Consider the following 19551-nt stretch of genomic DNA (forward strand, 5'->3'; position numbering starts at 1 on the left):
TGACTGCACGACACAAAACTTAACACCTCGCCTAGGCCTGTCAACACCGACATTGCACTGTTTATGACTGGAAACATGTTGTCTGGTCAGACGAGTCTCGTTTCAAATTGTATCGACCTATGGACGTGTACGAGTAAGGAGATAACCTCATGAATCCACAGACCCTTCATGTCAGCAGGGGACTGTTCATGCTGGCGGAGGCTCTGTAATGGTGTGGAGCGTGTGCAGTTGGAGTGATATGGGACTCCTGATACGTTTATATGCGACTCTGACAGGTGACACGTACGTAAGTATCCTGTCTGATAACCTGCATCCACTCATATCCATTGTTCATTCAGACGGACTTGGGCAATTCCAGCAGGACAATGCGACACGCCACACGTCTAGAAGTGCTACAGGGTGGCTCCAGGAAACTCTTCTGAGTTTAAACACTTCCGCTGAGCACCAAACTCCCCAGACGTGAACATTATTGAGATCTCCACCCCCTCGTACTCGTACGGATTTATGGACAGCCCTGCAGGATTCATTATGTCAGTTCCCTCCAGCACTACTTCAGGGATTAGTCGAGTACATGCCACATCGTGTTGCGGCACTTTTAAAAATGTTCAAATGTGTATGAATTCATAAGGGACCAAACTGCTTAGGACATCGGTCCCTGGACTTACACACTACTTAATCTAACTTACGCTAAGAATAACACACACAACCATGCCCGAGGGAGGACTCGAACCTCCGGCGGGAGGGGCCGCACAGTCCGTGACAGGACGCCCTAAACCGCGCGGCCGGGGCCTACACGATATTAGGGAGATGTGCCAGTTTCTTTGGCTCTTCAGTGTGGGTTTCCCATGTTTTCCTTAAATAGATTAAATGGAATGCTGGGATGATTCCTCCAAGGAAAATAAGAGCCTATAGAATGGAGAATAAAACAAAAAATTTATTCTCGCCAGTAGCTTTCTCAGTAATCTAAAACTATTCTGGTGTGTACATCACTTTTCCATTTTCCTTCAGATGAAATAATACTTCCTAAGAAGACCTATGTGAATGCGTTCACTTGTAAACGTATTTATTCCTCTCGACTCGATGATTTCCTAACTTTCGCATCTAGCGTATTTATTTTATTGTATTTTTCAGCTAATAAATAATGCACTTTCATTAGTGAAGATTGAGACTTTCTGATTTTCTGCTAATCTCGTTGTGTTGCAGAAATTTCTGTCTGTCTTAATATTAACGAAGATGCGAAGTCCTTCAAAATAAAACTTTAATTTCACCGTCAGCGTTGTTTCAAATAATTTATTAAGCCCATCATTATATCTGCAAGGCCCAGAAAAATAAAATTTGAAATGAAGTGAAACTATCACTAGAAACAAAACGCTTTCTTAAATTGTTTTGTTATTCTTTTTCACTTACTACATCGACGAATCACAAATGTAATACCATAAAATATAATCTCACTAGAACGTTAGCCACTCTTTTTAAAGAGCAGTCTGGTCGCTTTGAACCGCCGGAGATGATGTAGAATTGGTGCCAGGCTATTACGTTGCCCTCCACTTCCCACGTGAGTCATGGAAGTGAAGTGGCGAGTATGTGCCCGTCGGTTATACAGAATTAACAGAGTAAGACGGATCGATGTGAAGACATAACACACTGGCAGGAAGAGGCAGTCGTGTATGCACTTGCACACTACCACACTGTGAATAAAGTTGTCTGATTTGTTGCTGTATCAACGGAACAATCTATCTTGTCTACAAGGAATGGTGTACCTCTCGCAACTATGTAACACGGTGTACGGTCAGTGGTCGTCAAATGATCCTAATCGAAAAGTGCTGGAGATTAATGTCACACCTTGTCAACGACAATGCCAGTGAATGCAGGTCACTCTCAGGCAGCTTTTGGACATATATTGCCAAGGGAACCACATACAACGGACATTAGGAGTCAGGTACCTCGTAAGAGGCCATTGTTCACAGTAGCAGATAAAGATGGCGTATTCAGTGGGCCAAACTACACAGAAATCGGACAGTAGCTGACTGTAGGAGGGTAGTGTGATCCAACAGGTAAAGATTATACCTCTTTTCAAATTGTGTAAAGCGTCGAGTGCACCAACGACCTAATGAGGTATGTAATCTGACTTGTGTGGACTGTTTGGTTTAGACTGGAGATGCTTCTATGATATTTTGAGAGTGTTTTTTGTACTATGACTTTAGCCCATTCATTCAGTTTATCATGAACAGGAAACAAGATGTTTATTTCAGAATTCTCTGTGACCAGGTGTTGTTTGTCCTTTCTTCTGCATCTTCCGGAATGAGTGTGCTATGGATACTCTCGTACTCTGAGACGATAACAGCCAAATTCAGAGAGCTACACTCATATAACCCTAGTCTGGTGAACAGTCAGACACCCTCATACACTTTAACCGACCCTCTAAATGACCTGATCTGAATTCCGTAAAAAATATATGGTACTACTTTGAACAGCAGGTAAAATGTGACAATCAACAGCCTCGCAATCTGGTAGCTTTAAGGCATCTACAAATCAGTCAGTGGTTGCAACTGGATATGACATACCAGAAGAAACTTTCATACTCTTCCTCATCGAACTGAGGCCATTATGGAGGCTAGAAATGGTGGTACAATGTATTAGTGTGATGTCTCCATGAGGTGACTTATTTTAAGTCCAGTATCCTTATTGACTGATGGATCCTTGGAATTCATCGCTGTTTCAGTATTGCCCTCTTTCCTCACATTGAAATAAACAAAGAAATTCACCAAGAAACTTCCACTCTGAAAATATTCCTGCATTAAATTGAGTTACATGTAGTTCATCCAATACCTGCGAACTTCATGTGCAAACAAGTCAATTTGTCAGTTTTCTTCCAGTTGCTAAAACGTGAGAAGCGGCAATTTTGAATGTGTCATTGGCCACAAATACAACTTCCTCTGAGTGCATGTATGAAGGAGGTTCTCTGGATTCCACATATCACTGTTTGTTGAGCAGTCAGGCCGCGATAGAGACTTGGAATTTGGACATGGTTGGAAGCAGACACGTGTACTGGAACAGAGGCCTCATTTAGGAATGCTGTTGCGGCAACTTGGAATATGTTAAAGAAGATAATTTACTATGTGCACTTGCTTTGCATAGAGTGGGGTGTCGAATTTAGGGAACATTTTCAGCTTTGCTTCGTAAATTTTCGTCACCGAGATTCTTTGACTATTTGCACTGTTGTTTCAATATCTCATAAATAGATGAACTCAGGAAAGAACTGCATCTCTCTTTACCTTCTTTCAATTTTAAGTATTTAACATAAATGTTGTTTAAATAACTAATTTTTATTAGAGTTTCCTTTAAAGAACTCATTTTACTGTTAATTTACAAATGATAACAATTTCTTAATAACAATGTCCAATGATACATTCAATAGGTATGTTCATATACTTTAACTTTTGCTAATAAATACAAACATTGAAGTGCAATTAGTTCTCAGTTTATTCGAAATTGTGCATACAACATTTCACAATATTGAAATATTCCACATATTATTCCTTTTTCAATCATTAATATGATATCATAATAATATAATAAACCAAGAGGTTCTTTAGTTATTTTTGACACTCAAGCCCAAGCCTATGTTGAGGCTACAAAATACCATGACATAAATAAGTTATAATTCTTTATATAAGTTTTTCGAAAAGTTTCCAGTACATCAGATAACAACAAAACATCAGTTGTATGATAAAAATATGATACCCACATAGATATTAGAAATTGAATTTGTTTCATACTAATTTTCTATGTTTACAATCTTCATCACATATCTCAGATTCAATTCATTTATTACAAAATACTTGTTTTGATGGAGTTTCTGTTCCTTCAGATTTTTTTCCAATTATACATATAGTCACAAGGGTAAACAGCATTTTAATTACTAAATATACTGGGTGGTTTTCTGGAAAAAATACTGTTGCTCTTGATTTCATGTTTTTTCACATTTATGAAAGTTGATCAAGATTTGAAGTCATAAATTTTAATATGTCAATAAATGTGATTTTCGAATTTTGTTTTTCTCATGCCAGAAATAATATATCTATCTTCATTATTTGGTACAAAATCTATTTCTCTTTCTTGATAACTAAGGTTTTTACAAAGAAATTTGAATCATGTACTCATAAATTATGTAACAATTTATGAACAAATATTGTATATTTTCATGCATTCTATAAATTTTGTATGGCAATTTTGTCCTTTATATAAAAATGGATCTTTATAATGTTCATTTATGTGCTTAATACATTAACAAAAACCATTTACTCTATGTTTTTGAGATTTCATTGTGTGTCAGTTTACTGTATGAGGTTGACTATTATCCACCTTTAATAGCAAAAGTTCAAAATCAACATAATTAACAAATTTAACTTTCACTGTACATTGGTGAGTTTTAGATCTAATATAAGTATTTTCCCATGGTAATTTACTTTTAGTGGTTCGATAACAAAACAATTTGATGTGTGATCATCTAATTTTTCTTTATTACTAAAACGCAATAAAACATATCTCAAATGTTGGGTGTTTACGTTTTGAAATTTGGTTCGAAAGTACTCTAGATAACTCTATCATCCAACATGAATGCGAGTTGTCGCTAGTTTTGGAATATAATAGATTTGCATATTCCATTTTTGCATTTTGTTATTTTTTAAGTATGCTTGCTGTTTTAATAAAAGCATCATACATGACTAGATACATTAATTTTAGTTTCAACTTTTGGGATATTATGAATTGCATTTGTGAATTCATAAAATCTAAGTTTCTCATCAGTATTGAGATATACTTTTGTATTATTACTCATTATATCAGGTTTTGAAGCATTCAAACAGGGATTAGGAAAATCATATTGAGAGTGTTTTGTAAACCAATAGCCTGTGATCTATCTTGAAATGCTTTATTAATTAGATAATTACTAATCGTTTTTCTATTTTGCTGTTTCTGGAATTCATGTGGAAAAGTGGAAATATTTCTTTCAATGGTTTAGTTTCAGCAGTTTTTAAAAACATGATCCTCATTTTCAGTTTTAGAGTATGGTAATATTTTCCAAAAATACTTAAAGTTAAGAAATTGTACACAGTAATTTTTTGCTTTATGGAGAATGAAAATAAATTTGATTTCATAAAATCGCAAATGTAGGTATGATAAAAATTAATTAAACTTCACTTTCTTGTATTTATGTTAATTTTATCTGTTTTTCTGAGAGTAAGCGTCTTTTAACATAATTTTAAGTTTTTTTTCTATGTCTACACTTCATTTTATCAGATATTCTATTTTCCAATGTTACCCAAGGTGAATCTCACATTTACTTGAATACTTATCCTTAGATGATGGATTTAAAAAAATCAGTCAAAATCTTAAATTTCATGAGACTTAATTCATTTTTTGCTGTTGCATCATACTCAGTTTCTACATCATTTTACACCGATAAGAATAGTTTAAAGTGTTCATCATTCAAAATTAGTTTTAAGTTATTCTTACTATATTTATATATAATATGTTTTCCACATACACAAAACACTTTATTATTTCTATTTTTGTAATAATTTTTAGCACATTGTTTACATATATGTATATGCTTGTCCTTTGTATATCGGATGAATGAAAGCTATCATTTTAATTTTAATCACTTAAGTTTACACAGAAAAACTGTTCGAAAAATTATGTTATATTAATAAAGATTTTGATTATATTTTGGTTGAAATTTTGTGATATATCTGTGTACAAAAATTTCTATAGAAACTTCATGATTTCATGAAGTGATAGATTCTCACGGAATGATAGATTTTTCTGATAAAATCATGCTTTTTAATATCTTTTTTGTCACTCTTTTTCCCTTATTTTCTGTATGAAAATACAATATTTGGTGAAAGAATGTTTTTGATGATTTTTACTTGATATTTTGTAAAATTCAACCTTTTTCCTAAAATGGGACTCTGGAGTGATCGCCATACATCGCATGAACGTTGAAATGTTTTAGTGCAAAGTTAAAGTAAAACCTGTCTTTGAGAAGTAACACTTAGATACTCAGGTAGATGGGAAAGTCTGACAATAAACGTTACATCTGTCGACTTTTTTCTGTCTGGTAAATTATATTATCATAAGCTTTTGGTTCAGGAGTTAGATGAAGGCTTTGCTTTGAAGTACATTTACTATTTGCGGTGCCCGTCTTTTCCCTACATATGCTGTACAGTCACATTAATGTGACTACCTGCCAAAAGCCAGAATAACCTCCATTTGCAACATGGAGTGCTGTGAAACATCCATGAAAAGAGACAGTGAGGTACTGGAAGGTACCGATAAGGATGTGGAGCCATAGTGACTCCAGTGCCATTGCCAGCTGCACTAAGCTTTTTGGATGAGAATCCAGAGAGCGAACTCTCTGACTGAGATGGTCTCATAGAGTCTCAACTGGGTTTAAATATGGGAAGTTTGATGGTCAGGAGAGTACGATAAACTCATCCTGGTGCTATTCGAACCACGCATATGTTGAGTGATCTGTGACACACGTTCCACTGTATTGTCGGTAGATGCACCATCCTGAAGAAAAACAAACTGCATGTAACATCAGATATGTTTCCCAAGTACAGAAGCACACCTGTGCTGATCCACTGTACTTTCCAAAATGATGAGATCACTTAGCGAATACCCCAAAAACATTTCCCAGACCATAACACTCCGTCTTCCTACCTGGACACTTCCAGTGTTTGTTGTAAGTTGTTTGCTTTTGGATGTTTCACTCCATAAACACCAACGACCATCTGTCCAATGGAGCATGAAACGTGATTCATATGAAAAGGGCACCTGTCGACACTCAGTTCTCGTGCACTAGCAGTACTGGCGAACAGATTAAAGCCTTCGTCGCTGACTTACGGCAGTCAGTACGGGTAGATGAACCAGTTGCCCAAATGCGGCAACGTTCGCTGAACGGTCGTTGTGGAGACACTGTAGATAGCTCCTTGCTTCATTTGGGTGGTCGGTTTCTCAACAGCTGCACCTCTGTTAGCGCATACACTTCTCCGCAGCCATCGTTCACCCCTCTCATAGTGGCCCATGGTGCACTATAGTTGCCTCAGTTCTGGTTTTCGATAGTGACATTTTGCGATGCACGGTAAGTACGCAGTTTACGAACTTAGCCATTTCGGAAAGGCTTCCACCTTCGCCTGAAGGCCGATGGTCATCCCGTTTTGGACGTTACATAAATCGCTCCGTTTCTGCATTAGGACAGTGAGTTTACTGTTTTCCATGTCCCCTGACATGCTTTATGTATCCTCCACTGATAGTGCTGCCACATTCCATTTGCGAGTGGTTATTGTATGTTGACATCGAACATAGGAGATGATCACATTAATGCAACTGGGCTGTGTGTTTTATTTGTGTTTGTATAATCCATACCATTATAGGTGAGAAGCATAATTCTATGTGCCAACATTGTATATAAAAATTTCTAGTGCTTTTGTTTAGTTAACTGCACACAACAGTTTTCTTTTACAGAATAGTAGTAATTTTATTCAGTTTGGTAATATATTCTATGGAGAATACTAGTAAGTATTGAGTGGTTATTCTATGTTAGATGACAAGTACTTTAATCTATTATTAGTTCCGATATATGGGACTGTTTATGTAGAATAGTACTGCAGTAGATAGACAAGATTACTTTGTGACTTTTTGAAGCGACATAAAGTGTGTAGGATAGGTATTTCCTTGAGAAAATTTTTTCTACATTTGCTGTGTTACTTTTATTGCGGTAAGGTGAGCTAATCCTGATTGAAAATCGTAAAATTAGTCCCTATTTTTAATAGAAAAGAGGTAACTGTTAAGAAAAACTGTAAATGTAAGTGAGTGTAAGCTGCTTTAAGATGACACTGTATCTAATTCTTTAATAAGTGTATCATTTATTGGACTGGAATTCTAAAGTAGAATAGATTTGCTTCACAGTATCGAAGATGAAAAATTATACGTAGCTCTTAAGGTATGCATTTTCGACCCTATGTTTACTGAGAATATTTTGCTTCTAGTATCGTGTACTTTTAACTGAATGCATTTACGCCATTAATTATGATGAACCTTGTACGTGTATATATATATATTATGTATTGAAGATATGCGATAATGTGAACGTAGTATCTATGATCTATGAGTAATTTATTGTATCTTAATGTAGTGTCTATTATTAGGAATAGCCACAAAGAAGATTAGTGCATTATAATTACTTTCAGTGTGCCCTTCTACTTGCTACATCTGCTTACACAGATACATTAAGGTACAACAGATATACAGCTCAAGCTTAGGGAAAAAGAAATAGGGATCAACATGGTTTCGATAATCACCAAGTGTGACATGTAGTACCACTCAATCATTTCTTCAAGAAAAAATGCTAATATGATCTTAGGACAATGTAAATTCTATCAATATCTGTAGAGAAGACATTCAGGAGCATGAGGAACAAATAACACATTAAATATTGAAGTGTGGCATTTTTTTAACTCGTGTGCTGGTTATGCCAAGTCTTTACTCATTTCATGCAGTAACAGTTACCTTCCTTTCCAAATTTCCGAGTCGACGTCTTGTTTTCTCTTGATGTTGTAGCCCTGCTATGCAGTGCCACGTATTTGACTGCTGACTTCTTTCCCGACTGCAGAGGGGCGAGGGCTATGAGTGAGCTTCTACTTTTAATCAACTCGCTACGAAGTCACAAAACACGGTTCGCATAATCCCTCTATATTCAGATAATTTCTCAACTCACAATAACTGATAATTAACAAAGCTTTTCAGACAATATGTTCATACGTGATGCTTCAGTGATGACCAAAACCTTAAGTGCTTACTTCGCCCGAGATTGCATAGCATAGAGTTTATAAGTCATTCCTTTTTCTTTAGTGCTCGACCACTGCCGTCAGGCACCTTTCTTCTTTAGAGTCCACAGCACAACTAAAGCACGACTGCAAAGCGCAGGTGACCCCTCGCTGGCCAGTCCAAATTACAAATCCGTCGTCGCTTTCTGCGAGGTGCCCGCATTTTTCTTTCTCATTCCAACAAAGCCTGCCACAGTGATGCCCTTTAGTCTACTACTACACTCCTGGAAATTGAAATAAGAACACCGTGAATTCATTGTCCCAGGAAGGGGAAACTTTATTGACACATTCCTGGGGTCAGATACATCACATGATCACACTGACAGAACCACAGGCACATAGACACAGGAAACAGAGCATGCACAATGTCGGCACTAGTACAGTGTATATCCACCTTTCGCAGCAATGCAGGCTGCTATTCTCCCATGGAGACGATCGTAGAGATGCTGGATGTAGTCCTGTGGAACGGCTTGCCATGCCATTTCCACCTGGCGCCTCAGTTGGACCAGCGTTCGTGCTGGACGTGCAGACCGCGTGAGACGACGCTTCATCCAGTCCCAAACATGCTCAATGGGGGACAGATCCGGAGATCTTGCTGGCCACGGTAGTTGACTTACACCTTCTAGAGTACGTTGGGTGGCACGGAATACATGAGGACGTGCATTGTCCTGTTGGAACAGCAAGTTCCCTTGCCGGTCTAGGAATGGTAGAACGATGGGTTCGATGACGGTTTGGATGTACCGTGCACTATTCAGTGTCCCCTCGACGATCACCAGTGGTGTACAGCCAGTGTAGGAGATCGCTCCCCACACCATGATGCCGGGTGTTGGCCCTGTGTGCCTCGGTCGTATGCAGTCCTGATTGTGGCGCTCACCTGCACGGCGCCAAACACGCATACGACCATCATTGGCACCAAGGCAGAAGCGACTCTCATCGCTGAAGACGACACGTCTTCATTCGTCCCTCCATTCACGCCTGTCGCGACACCACTGGAGGCGGGCTGCACGATGTTGGGGCGTGAGCGGAAGACGGCCTAACGGTGTGCGGGACCGTAGCCCAGCTTCATGGAGACGGTTGCGAATGGTCCTCGCCGATACCCCAGGAGCAACAGTGTCCCTAATTTTCTGGGAAGTGACGGTGCGGTCCCCTACGGCACTGCGTAGGATCCTACGGTCTTTACGTGCATCCGTGCGTCGCTGCGGTCCGGTCCCAGGTCGACGGGCACGTGCACCTTCCGCCGACCACTGGCGACAACATCGATGTACTGTGGAGACCTCACGCCCCACGTGTTGAGCAATTCGGCGGTACGTCCACCCGGCCTCCCGCATGCCCACTATACGCCCTCGCTCGAAGTCCATCAACTGCACATACGGTTCACGTCCACGCTGTCGCGGCATGCTACCAGTGTTAAAGACTGCGATGGAGCTCCGTATGCCACGGCAAACTGGCTGACACTGACGGCGGCGGTGCACAAATGCTCCGCAGCTAGCGCCATACGACGGCCAACACCGTGGTTCCTGGTGTGTCCGCTGTGCCGTGCGTGTGATCATTGCTTGTACAGCCCTCTCGCAGTGTCCGGAGCAAGTATGGTGGGTCTGACACACCGGTGTCAATGATTCTTTTTTTCCATTTCCAGGAGTGTATTTAAAGTCACGTTTTCACACGCACATCTTTCAGTGGTGTTACTACGCTTTATAGCAAGATGTACCACTACAGAAGGGAAGGACAGGGAGCACTGACCTTTATTTAGAAAGTGGTATAGTAAATATACAAGTGCAGTATATTTAAACAAATGACCAATTAGTTTTCAGGTTACATGTTACACTATGATAACTATACGCAAAGAGACTGTATCGTATGTTAAGGATAGTATACAGTATGTATCTGAGCCTTATTTCACAAATTAATGAAGCTCTGTTACTTGAAGACATCCATATTTTGTTATTCGTCTTGGACTCATACTTCTTATTATATCCTCCAAAGGATAAAATAGTTTTTCTTTTTGTTATGGCCATTTGTTGTATGACTTTTCCTTTCCCATACAGTTCACTGTAGCACCCTCATCACTCACCTCAGTCCCAATTCCTGAATATTCTTTTTTATCACACGAAACTGTAGCATATTTCACAACTGCTAATTTATCTTTCAACATTGTTTAGTGGTGGAAATCATTTTGGAAAGTGAGAAACTTTGATATCACTGTCAGATTCTTGTATCACTTTATCTCCGCTTTGAGGTTTCTTTGGCCTGAACTAATGTAACCCGATATTTTGCAAAAATGTACACCAATTTACAGAAGTGTTAAATATATCACCTAAACTGAATTTCATACGAATGATATTTTCTCATCTTATTACCTAATTCCGACAGAATGCAAAATGAATCTCATTGATGTGAACTCTCATGGCAGAAGTCATTCGGTGTAGGAAACATTAAAATATTTACAATCAACATTGAGTCCAGTAACTCCAATACATTATAACTTCACGGAACGCAGAACATTTTTGCTTGTTCTACACACGCTATAAAAGCATACTGCATTGTTTATTCCATGCTAAGGATGTAATTTTAGTAGGGAAAAAAGTCTAAAACTTTTTCCGATCACTGGACGAAAGGTATCCACAAAGGACCAAAGTAACCTTAGCTTACAATAAGTTATGTCACAATCGTGTGTCCACCAAGTCAATACCAGGTTAGATCTTACCTTCCTCGAAGCTTGCTCCCAAATACTGACCAACAACAATTTGCAAAGAAACATTGCCATTTTTAAGTAGCTTTACAAATTGCTTATAGATCAGAATTTCAAAGAAAGAATATCTGTCTTCAAAGTCACATTCATATATATGTGTACCAAATACACTACCGCTCATTAATTTCAAAACATCAAATAAATGACTTCTAGTTCTCTGTAGGTAAGGTATAATAGTGTGGGCACGGTTAAGGAAAAGAAGGAATAGTACAACAGTTGCACACATATCATGATTTTTGTTTGTTGTCATCGAGATATAATAGTATCCAACAATGTTGCATACATTAACGTTATGTACCTATCTGATAATGTTTGATTACCTATTTGCCGACGGACGCCGCATTTGGTGTACCTGTATTGTTCCCTGTAGAGATGTGATGTCCACAGCAAACGGCAAGCATTGCTACGATATATAACATGTCGTTCCTGCACGTCAGTTCCTTCGTGACACTGAAGTGTCCACATCGCTAGTATGGCTCCACGAGTGGAGATATCCATAGAAAACAGTTCTCTAATTGTAGCACTTAGACAAGCATGTTTATCTATTCTCCAAATTGCGAAACAGTGTAGTGTGACTATAGGGGGAGTGCAATACACCCTTCACTGCCAGAAGACAACAGGTAGCAATAAGGACATACCACGACCAGTACGACCTCGTAAAACCACTAAAAGTGATGATAAATATATCAGAATACCAGTAAGAGAAACAGTTTCAAAAGGACGCCTCAAACTTGTGCAGAATTGGTAGAAATGAACACGGCAACAATATCTGTTGCAACAGTAAAATGGAGACTGACTGAAGCCGGCTTGAAAAGATGTGTCACAGCAAGAAAACCCTTTCTGAGGCCCACTAAGAAACAGAAGAGACTTGAATGGGCTAGAAAACATCGTAATTGAACATCGGAAGAGTGGACGAAGGTGTTATTCACCGATGAATGGAAGTTCGAGATTTTTGGAACCAGGAGAATGTTTGGTCGCCGAGTTGTGGGGGAAAGGGTAGCCCAGCTGTGTGTCCTATCTATAGTTAAACACGGTGGAGGTTCTATTACGATTTGGGGATGTTTCGCCGAGTTAGGGTTGGCGACATTGTGAAAATAGAAGGATGTATGGATCAGAAGCGGTACCACCGCATACTTCAGTATCATACAATACGAAGTGGATTGGGCTTAATAGGGAAAGCGTTAACATTACAACAGGATAATGACCAAAAACATCGGTCGGCATACTGTACGAACTACATTGCATCGAAGGAAAAACAGAAAGTACTGAATGATATGCTATGGCCGTCCGAAAGTCCCCATTGTAATCGCATTAAAATGGTCTAGGATGAAGAGGACAGACATATCAGGGAAGTTAATATATCCAGAAAGTCACGTCTCTGCAATATTGATAAGGATGTCACGATATCTACAAAAACTGATTAACCGCATGCCTCGAGTTTGTGAGGCAGCCATTAAATCCAAAGGAGATTACTTTGGTGAAAGTAAAATATAATGATTGTGATTGTATTATGTATGTGGAAGCAAATATAATTTTATTTTGTGAGAAATAACGTTTCATTTGTGCAGGAAATATGAAGTACCAAGGTGTATTTAAATTAATGAGCGGCAGCGTACGTTGCAATTAACCCTACTGCAAACACCAGAACAACTATTCCACTCACTACTCTCATTGTACCTGGTGTAAACTTTCCAAATGAATTATTCTTCTAATTTCGAAAGTGTTTCCTTTAATTACCAATGAAGAATAGTTGCCTCTAATCTTCAATAACTCGTACTGTATGCTCTCTGCTTTATGTCATTATCCTTCCACGCAAAACAATGATAACGGTACGTTATAAGTCGTTACATATACTTTCATTTCTAATCCCCAGTTCTGTTGAAAACATCTCCTGCATGGGTGCTAAAAACACTGTAGGTGTCTGTTCAGTTTTGCTTCAGTCATTGAACAGTCTCATGCACTTGACCTCAGCACTGTATTGGGTACTATATTATGCACACCTCAACATATTGTTGGTTGACCACTTGTCTCTGTGTCTGTGCGTTCATGCTGTTATTGTTGCAACAGCAAATTATTGGGTTGTCAGTGGAGAAACTGACTTACTACTTTTGTATTCCCTGAGTCTGCTTGTACCAGCTTCACAGTTTAGAAATAGACATCTTCTAAACATCATGAGCAGGACTTGAAATATATATTTTCCAAACTGGTATTTTGATGTATAGCCCATCGTTAGTGGTATCTGATACAAACAACTCGATGTACATCAATTTTTACAACATGACAACTGTATATATAATAGAAGGAATGTGAGTCTACTTACATCATACAACACTTTAACAGTGACATGCATATCAGTTAATTTGGTAGAATATGAAATCCTGTCATATAGTACACAGGTTGTCATGTACGTCACTGCTGTCAAATCTTAGGCAGAGACAGTTCTTTAGCATATCTGACATGACTGTCATATGGTATAAACGTGGACAACGAGTATACATTACTTGTCTTCTCTTATTTCTGATATCATATTTGTACGCATATGTGACATACATTCATATGTGTAAAACACAGACTTTGGACAGCTGGTACACGGGTGAGGATATAACTTACAGAAGGTATAAAATTGAAAATTAATCCAACATATCACGTGAAATTACACAATTTTACATGAAGGATACGGAGAGAACTCAAATCGAACTTAGTTAAAACACTGTTGAAATTTTGTGTAATCATCTTATCATATAAGTCTGTTTTTTTCACTAGGTATGTTGTCCCACTGTTTTGTCATGTTGTTGTTGTGGTCTTCAGTCTGAAGACTGGTCTGATGCAACTCTCCATGCTGCTGTATACCGCCCTAGCCTCTTCTTCTATTAACTACTGCAACCTACATCCTCCTGCATCTGCTTACTGTATTCATTTCTTGGTCTCCCTCTGCAATTTTTACTTCCCATGCTTCCCTCCAGTACTAAATTAGTGATCCGTGATTTCTCAGAGTATGTCCTACCAACTAATCCCTTCCTCTAGCCAGGTTGTGGCACAAACTTATTTTCTCCGCAATTCTATTCAGAACTCCTTTATTAGTTACGTGATCTACCATCTAATCTACAGCGTTCTTCTGTAGTACTACATTTCAAACGCTTCTATTCTCTTTTCGTCTATACTGTTCATCGTCCGTGTTCCACTTGCAAACATAGCTACACTCCATACAAATACTTTCAGGAAAGATTTCCTGACACTTAAATCTATATTCGATGTTAAGAGATTTCTCTTCTTCAGAAACGCTTTTCTTGCCATTGCCAGTCTACGTTTTATATCCTGTCCACTTCGACCCTCATCAGTTATTTTGCTGCTCAATTACCAAAACTCATCTACTACCTTAAATGTCTCATTTCTTAATGTAATTCCCTCAGTATCACCTTATTTAAGTCGACTACATTCCATTGTTCTCATTTTGCTTTTGTTGATGTTGATCTCATCGCCTCCTTTCAAGACACTATCCATTCCGTTCAATTGCTCTTCCAAATCCTTTGCTGTCTCTGACAGAATTAAATTGTCATCGGTAAACCTCAGAATTTCTATGTCTTCTCCCTTAATTCCCACTTCAAATTTTTCTCTCCCTTCTCAATCATTGCATCCCTTTCATGGCCCTCGAATCTTATAATTGCCATCTGGTTTTTGTACACGTTCTAAATAGCCTTACGGTCCCTATATTTTAGCCATACTACACTCAGGACTTCAAAGAGGATATTCTAGTGAACATTGTCAAAAGCTTTCTCTAAGTCTACAAATGCTATAAACGTAGGGTTGCCTTTCCTTAACCTATCTTCTACGTGTTCCTACATTTCTTTGGACTCTAAACTGATCTTAACCGAGGTCGGCTTCTACCACTTTTTTCATTCTTCTATAAAGAATTCGGGTTAGTAGTTTGCAACTACGACTTATTTAACTGATAGTTCAGTATTCTTTTTGAAGTATGAGGATATTTCGCCTGTCTCATACGTCTTGCTCGCCATGTGGAAGAGTTTTGTCGTGGCTATCAGCTGTTCTAACTGAAGTTGTCTACTCCAAGAGCCTTGTTTCGACTTAGATCTTTCAGTGCTCTGTCAAATTCTTCGCACATTATATTACCTCCCATGTCATCTTTACCTACGTCCTCTTCCGTTTCTATAATATTGCCCTCAGGTAGATCTCTCTTGTATAGACGCTCTATATACTCCTTCCAGGTTTCAGCGTTCCCTTCTCTGCTTAGGACTGCTTTTCCATCTCAGATCTTGATATTCATACAGGTGGTTCTCTTTTCTACGAAGGTATCTATCTTTCCCCTAGTGATATATGCTTCAAAAAAATTACATTTGTCCTCTAGTCATTCCTGCTAGGCCATTTTGCGTTTCCTGTCAGTCTCATGCTTTAGACAGTTGTATTCCCTTTCGCTTGCTTCATTTACTGCATTTTTATACTTCCTCCTTTCATCAATTAAATTCAACGTCTCTAGTGTGAACCAAGGATTTCCACTACCCCTCGTCTTTTTACCTACTTCATCCTCTGCTGCCTTCACTATTTCCTTCCTCAAAGCCACCCATTCTTCAACTACCGGTACTGTATTCCCTTCCTCTGTTCTTGTCAATCGCTCCCTAATGCTCCCTCTGAAACTCTCAACCACCTCTGGTTCTTTCAGTTTCTCCAGGTCCCATCTCCTTAAATTCCCAGGTTTTTTGGAATTTCGTCAGTTTGAATCTACAGTTCATAACCAATAAATTTTTATCAGAGTCCACATCTGCCCCCAATTCCGAAATCTCTGTCGTACCATTATATAATCATTCTGAAACCTTCGAATGTCGACATATCTCTTTCACTTATACAACCTCCTTTCATGGTTCTCAAACCAAGTGTTAGCGATGATTAAATTACGCTGTGTGCAAAATTCTACCAGGTGGCTTTCTCTTTCATTCCTTTCCCCAAGTCTGTATTCACCTACGATTTTTCCTTCTCTTCCTTTGCCTATGTCTAATTCCAGTCTCCCGATACTATTAAATCTTCGTCTCCCTTAACTATCTGAATAATTTCTTTTATTTCATCATATATTTCCTCAATAACTTCATCATCTGTGGATCTAGTTGGCATATAAACTGTTACTACTGTGGTGCATATGGGATTTGTGTCTATCTTGGCTACAATAATGCGTTAACTGTGCTGTTCATAGTAGCTATCTCTGTTCCAGTTCTATCTTTCATCATTAAATCTACTGCTGCATTTGTGACTTTGTTTTTATAATTCTGTATTCTCCTGACCAGGAGTCCTGTTCCTCCTGCCACCCATCATCAACAACTCCTACTATATCTTCTCCTTAGATGTACTAATACGTACATGAACATCGCAGTAGGTAAAACTATATGTACTTTCAAAACGAACTTATCCAAATTCAATAAAATGAGCCAAATAAAAATTGATAAATCGATTTCATCTCAGAACTATATTATTTTGAATGGCTACATTCACGAACAAAAATGAGGCCTAGCTGTGAGGAACTGCCTACGAGGAACAACACAAATATAATTATAGATCGTATTTAGAAAAAATCTTTTGAAAATTACGACGACCTGACTAAAAACGTCACATACTATGTCACTTATGTACATGACATACTAGTCTTGTTCGATGGCACTCTCGCGAAACTAACATATGTTACCAACGATTTAATCAGTTACATATGAATATCACCTTCACCATAGAAGACGAAATGTAAAATTTTTGGAAAAGGAGATACTCATTTTTTCAAGACATTCCAGAATCCCCTACAGAGGCATATTTCCACTCAGAAATTGACAGCTTAATCAGTTACCTCTTCAATGAGGGGAATATTAATGCTGAATTACGTACACTGGAGAAGGTAGCATCTAACAATAGCTGTGACCCAAAACTAGCTATGAAATTATACACAGAACAGAAAGAACATACTGAGAATAGAAGTAAGATCATATTCGAAAAGAGAGAGCAAGTATATAAAGATAAGTTTACAATCTTACCGTACTTGGGTCACATTTCTGACAAAATAAGTCGTTTGTTTCAGAAGAATAGGCTGCAAATTGGCTTCAGAGCAGACAACAGTGCAAGATCACGTCGTACACACAATGTAGATAAGAGCCAAAAATATAAAACTTCAGGTCTATATAATACATCACGTATGGAATGCAATACTTTTTATGCTGGACAAACAGGGGGAAACTTCAAAATCATAGTTAAAGTACATTTTAATGTTAGTGGAGCCAATCCCTCGGCATTAAGTACTATTTAAAACAATACAAGCATTCTGCTTATGACATTAATGAAAATGTCGCCGTTTTCATCAAGTAGAAAAAGGCAGATTATTAAACATCCCAGAAGCACGTAATGACGAAACAACCGATCAATATTCTTAATGAACAGAGTTTCAGAATAAGATTTATATACAAAATTTCAACATTGTTTTAACAGAATAAGTTTGATTTCGAACCTCTTGATACCCTGCATGTAAGATTGCGTAATCGGATATAATATGATGGGGTATTTTGCAGTTTTGTACCTTTTGTAAATTCTGCTTTCTTATACAACTTTCTGAATCTTGTATTTCACATATATTAATGGATGTCACAGATGCATATAAATATGAGCTTATAAATGACAAAGGACATGTAGTATAGAATCTTTGACCTGTCATTTTCATATTTACACATTTATCTCCAGAGGTTTGCAGATGCATAGCTTGCAAGATCACTTGATATGAATCCAGTGAGCTCAAAGAAGATAATCTGAAGGCAGCACTGTGTGTTACGAAGTCGTGACCCTCAACATCTTTGGCCATCATGTTGCTGAAGGTATATCTGTCTCTCTCTATCCAACTGTCTGTATACAGCTGTTCCGCAAGTAGACGAGTAAAATTTTATTTTGCCATTATTATGGGCACAAAACATCGCATTTTATCTGAATTTCGTATTTTTGAGATTCCTGACTGCTCAGTCTGGCAATTATTTGAACAGGAAGCATTAAATACCTACAGAAAATAAAGAACCGTAGCCTACTGTTTAAAAATATCCTTTTCACGTTATCAGCTGAGAAAGTGTAAAGAAAAACTTCCTTGGAGACTCAGCAATTCTGTAAATTGATTGTAACTATTATTGCATACTTCGTTAAAAGTTTGATGTCCTTCATTCGAAATAAAATGCACTATGTAGGGAGTGGGTGGGGCTAGTACAGATAGTTTTTATATTTCACGATTTATCTCGAAACAGTTTGAGGCAGATTTTTAACGTTTAATGTATTTTGATCAACCAGTTTTCATACTAAAAGAATCATTAAAGTGATTCTATGTTTCTTCAATAGTTAGATCACCAAATGGAAAAATCTAAACACATGCAATATGTCCACATTTACCCCATTGTGAAGTGTTGCCATTAACTGAAATGGCATGGGGTAAAAGTGGAAACCGTTTTTTATATATAAATAAGACCAGTTTTCCAAAAACAAAAAGATTATTTAATTAAAATTATTTTGTTTCTACTTTTACCATCCGCATTCTCCCCTACTTAAACAAAAGTTTTGGAATGATAAACTTCTGATACTTTGATCTGGTTTTTGTTGAAAGGGTGAAAAAAAACTTAAAAGTAAATAATTTTGAGTTCAACATTAATTTGTATTTTTCATTTACATTAGATATTTGAAAACAAAATAATTTTTGTCAGCTTCTGTCGAACAGAACAGTTTTTTCCATTGACCTTATTTGTTACATTTTTTGCATTTGCTCCTAATCTATCTCCAATATATATTGACGCAATATCTTTAATAAGTTTTGTTTCGTGCATGTCCTATAGGTCAATTGCAGAATTTACAGAATGTGAATTAGGTCCAAAAATATTTTTTTCATTAATAGAAAAATGG

The sequence above is a fragment of the Schistocerca americana genome, chromosome X (assembly GCF_021461395.2).
Source record: "Schistocerca americana isolate TAMUIC-IGC-003095 chromosome X, iqSchAmer2.1, whole genome shotgun sequence".
NCBI classification, from domain to species: Eukaryota; Metazoa; Arthropoda; class Insecta; order Orthoptera; family Acrididae; genus Schistocerca; species Schistocerca americana.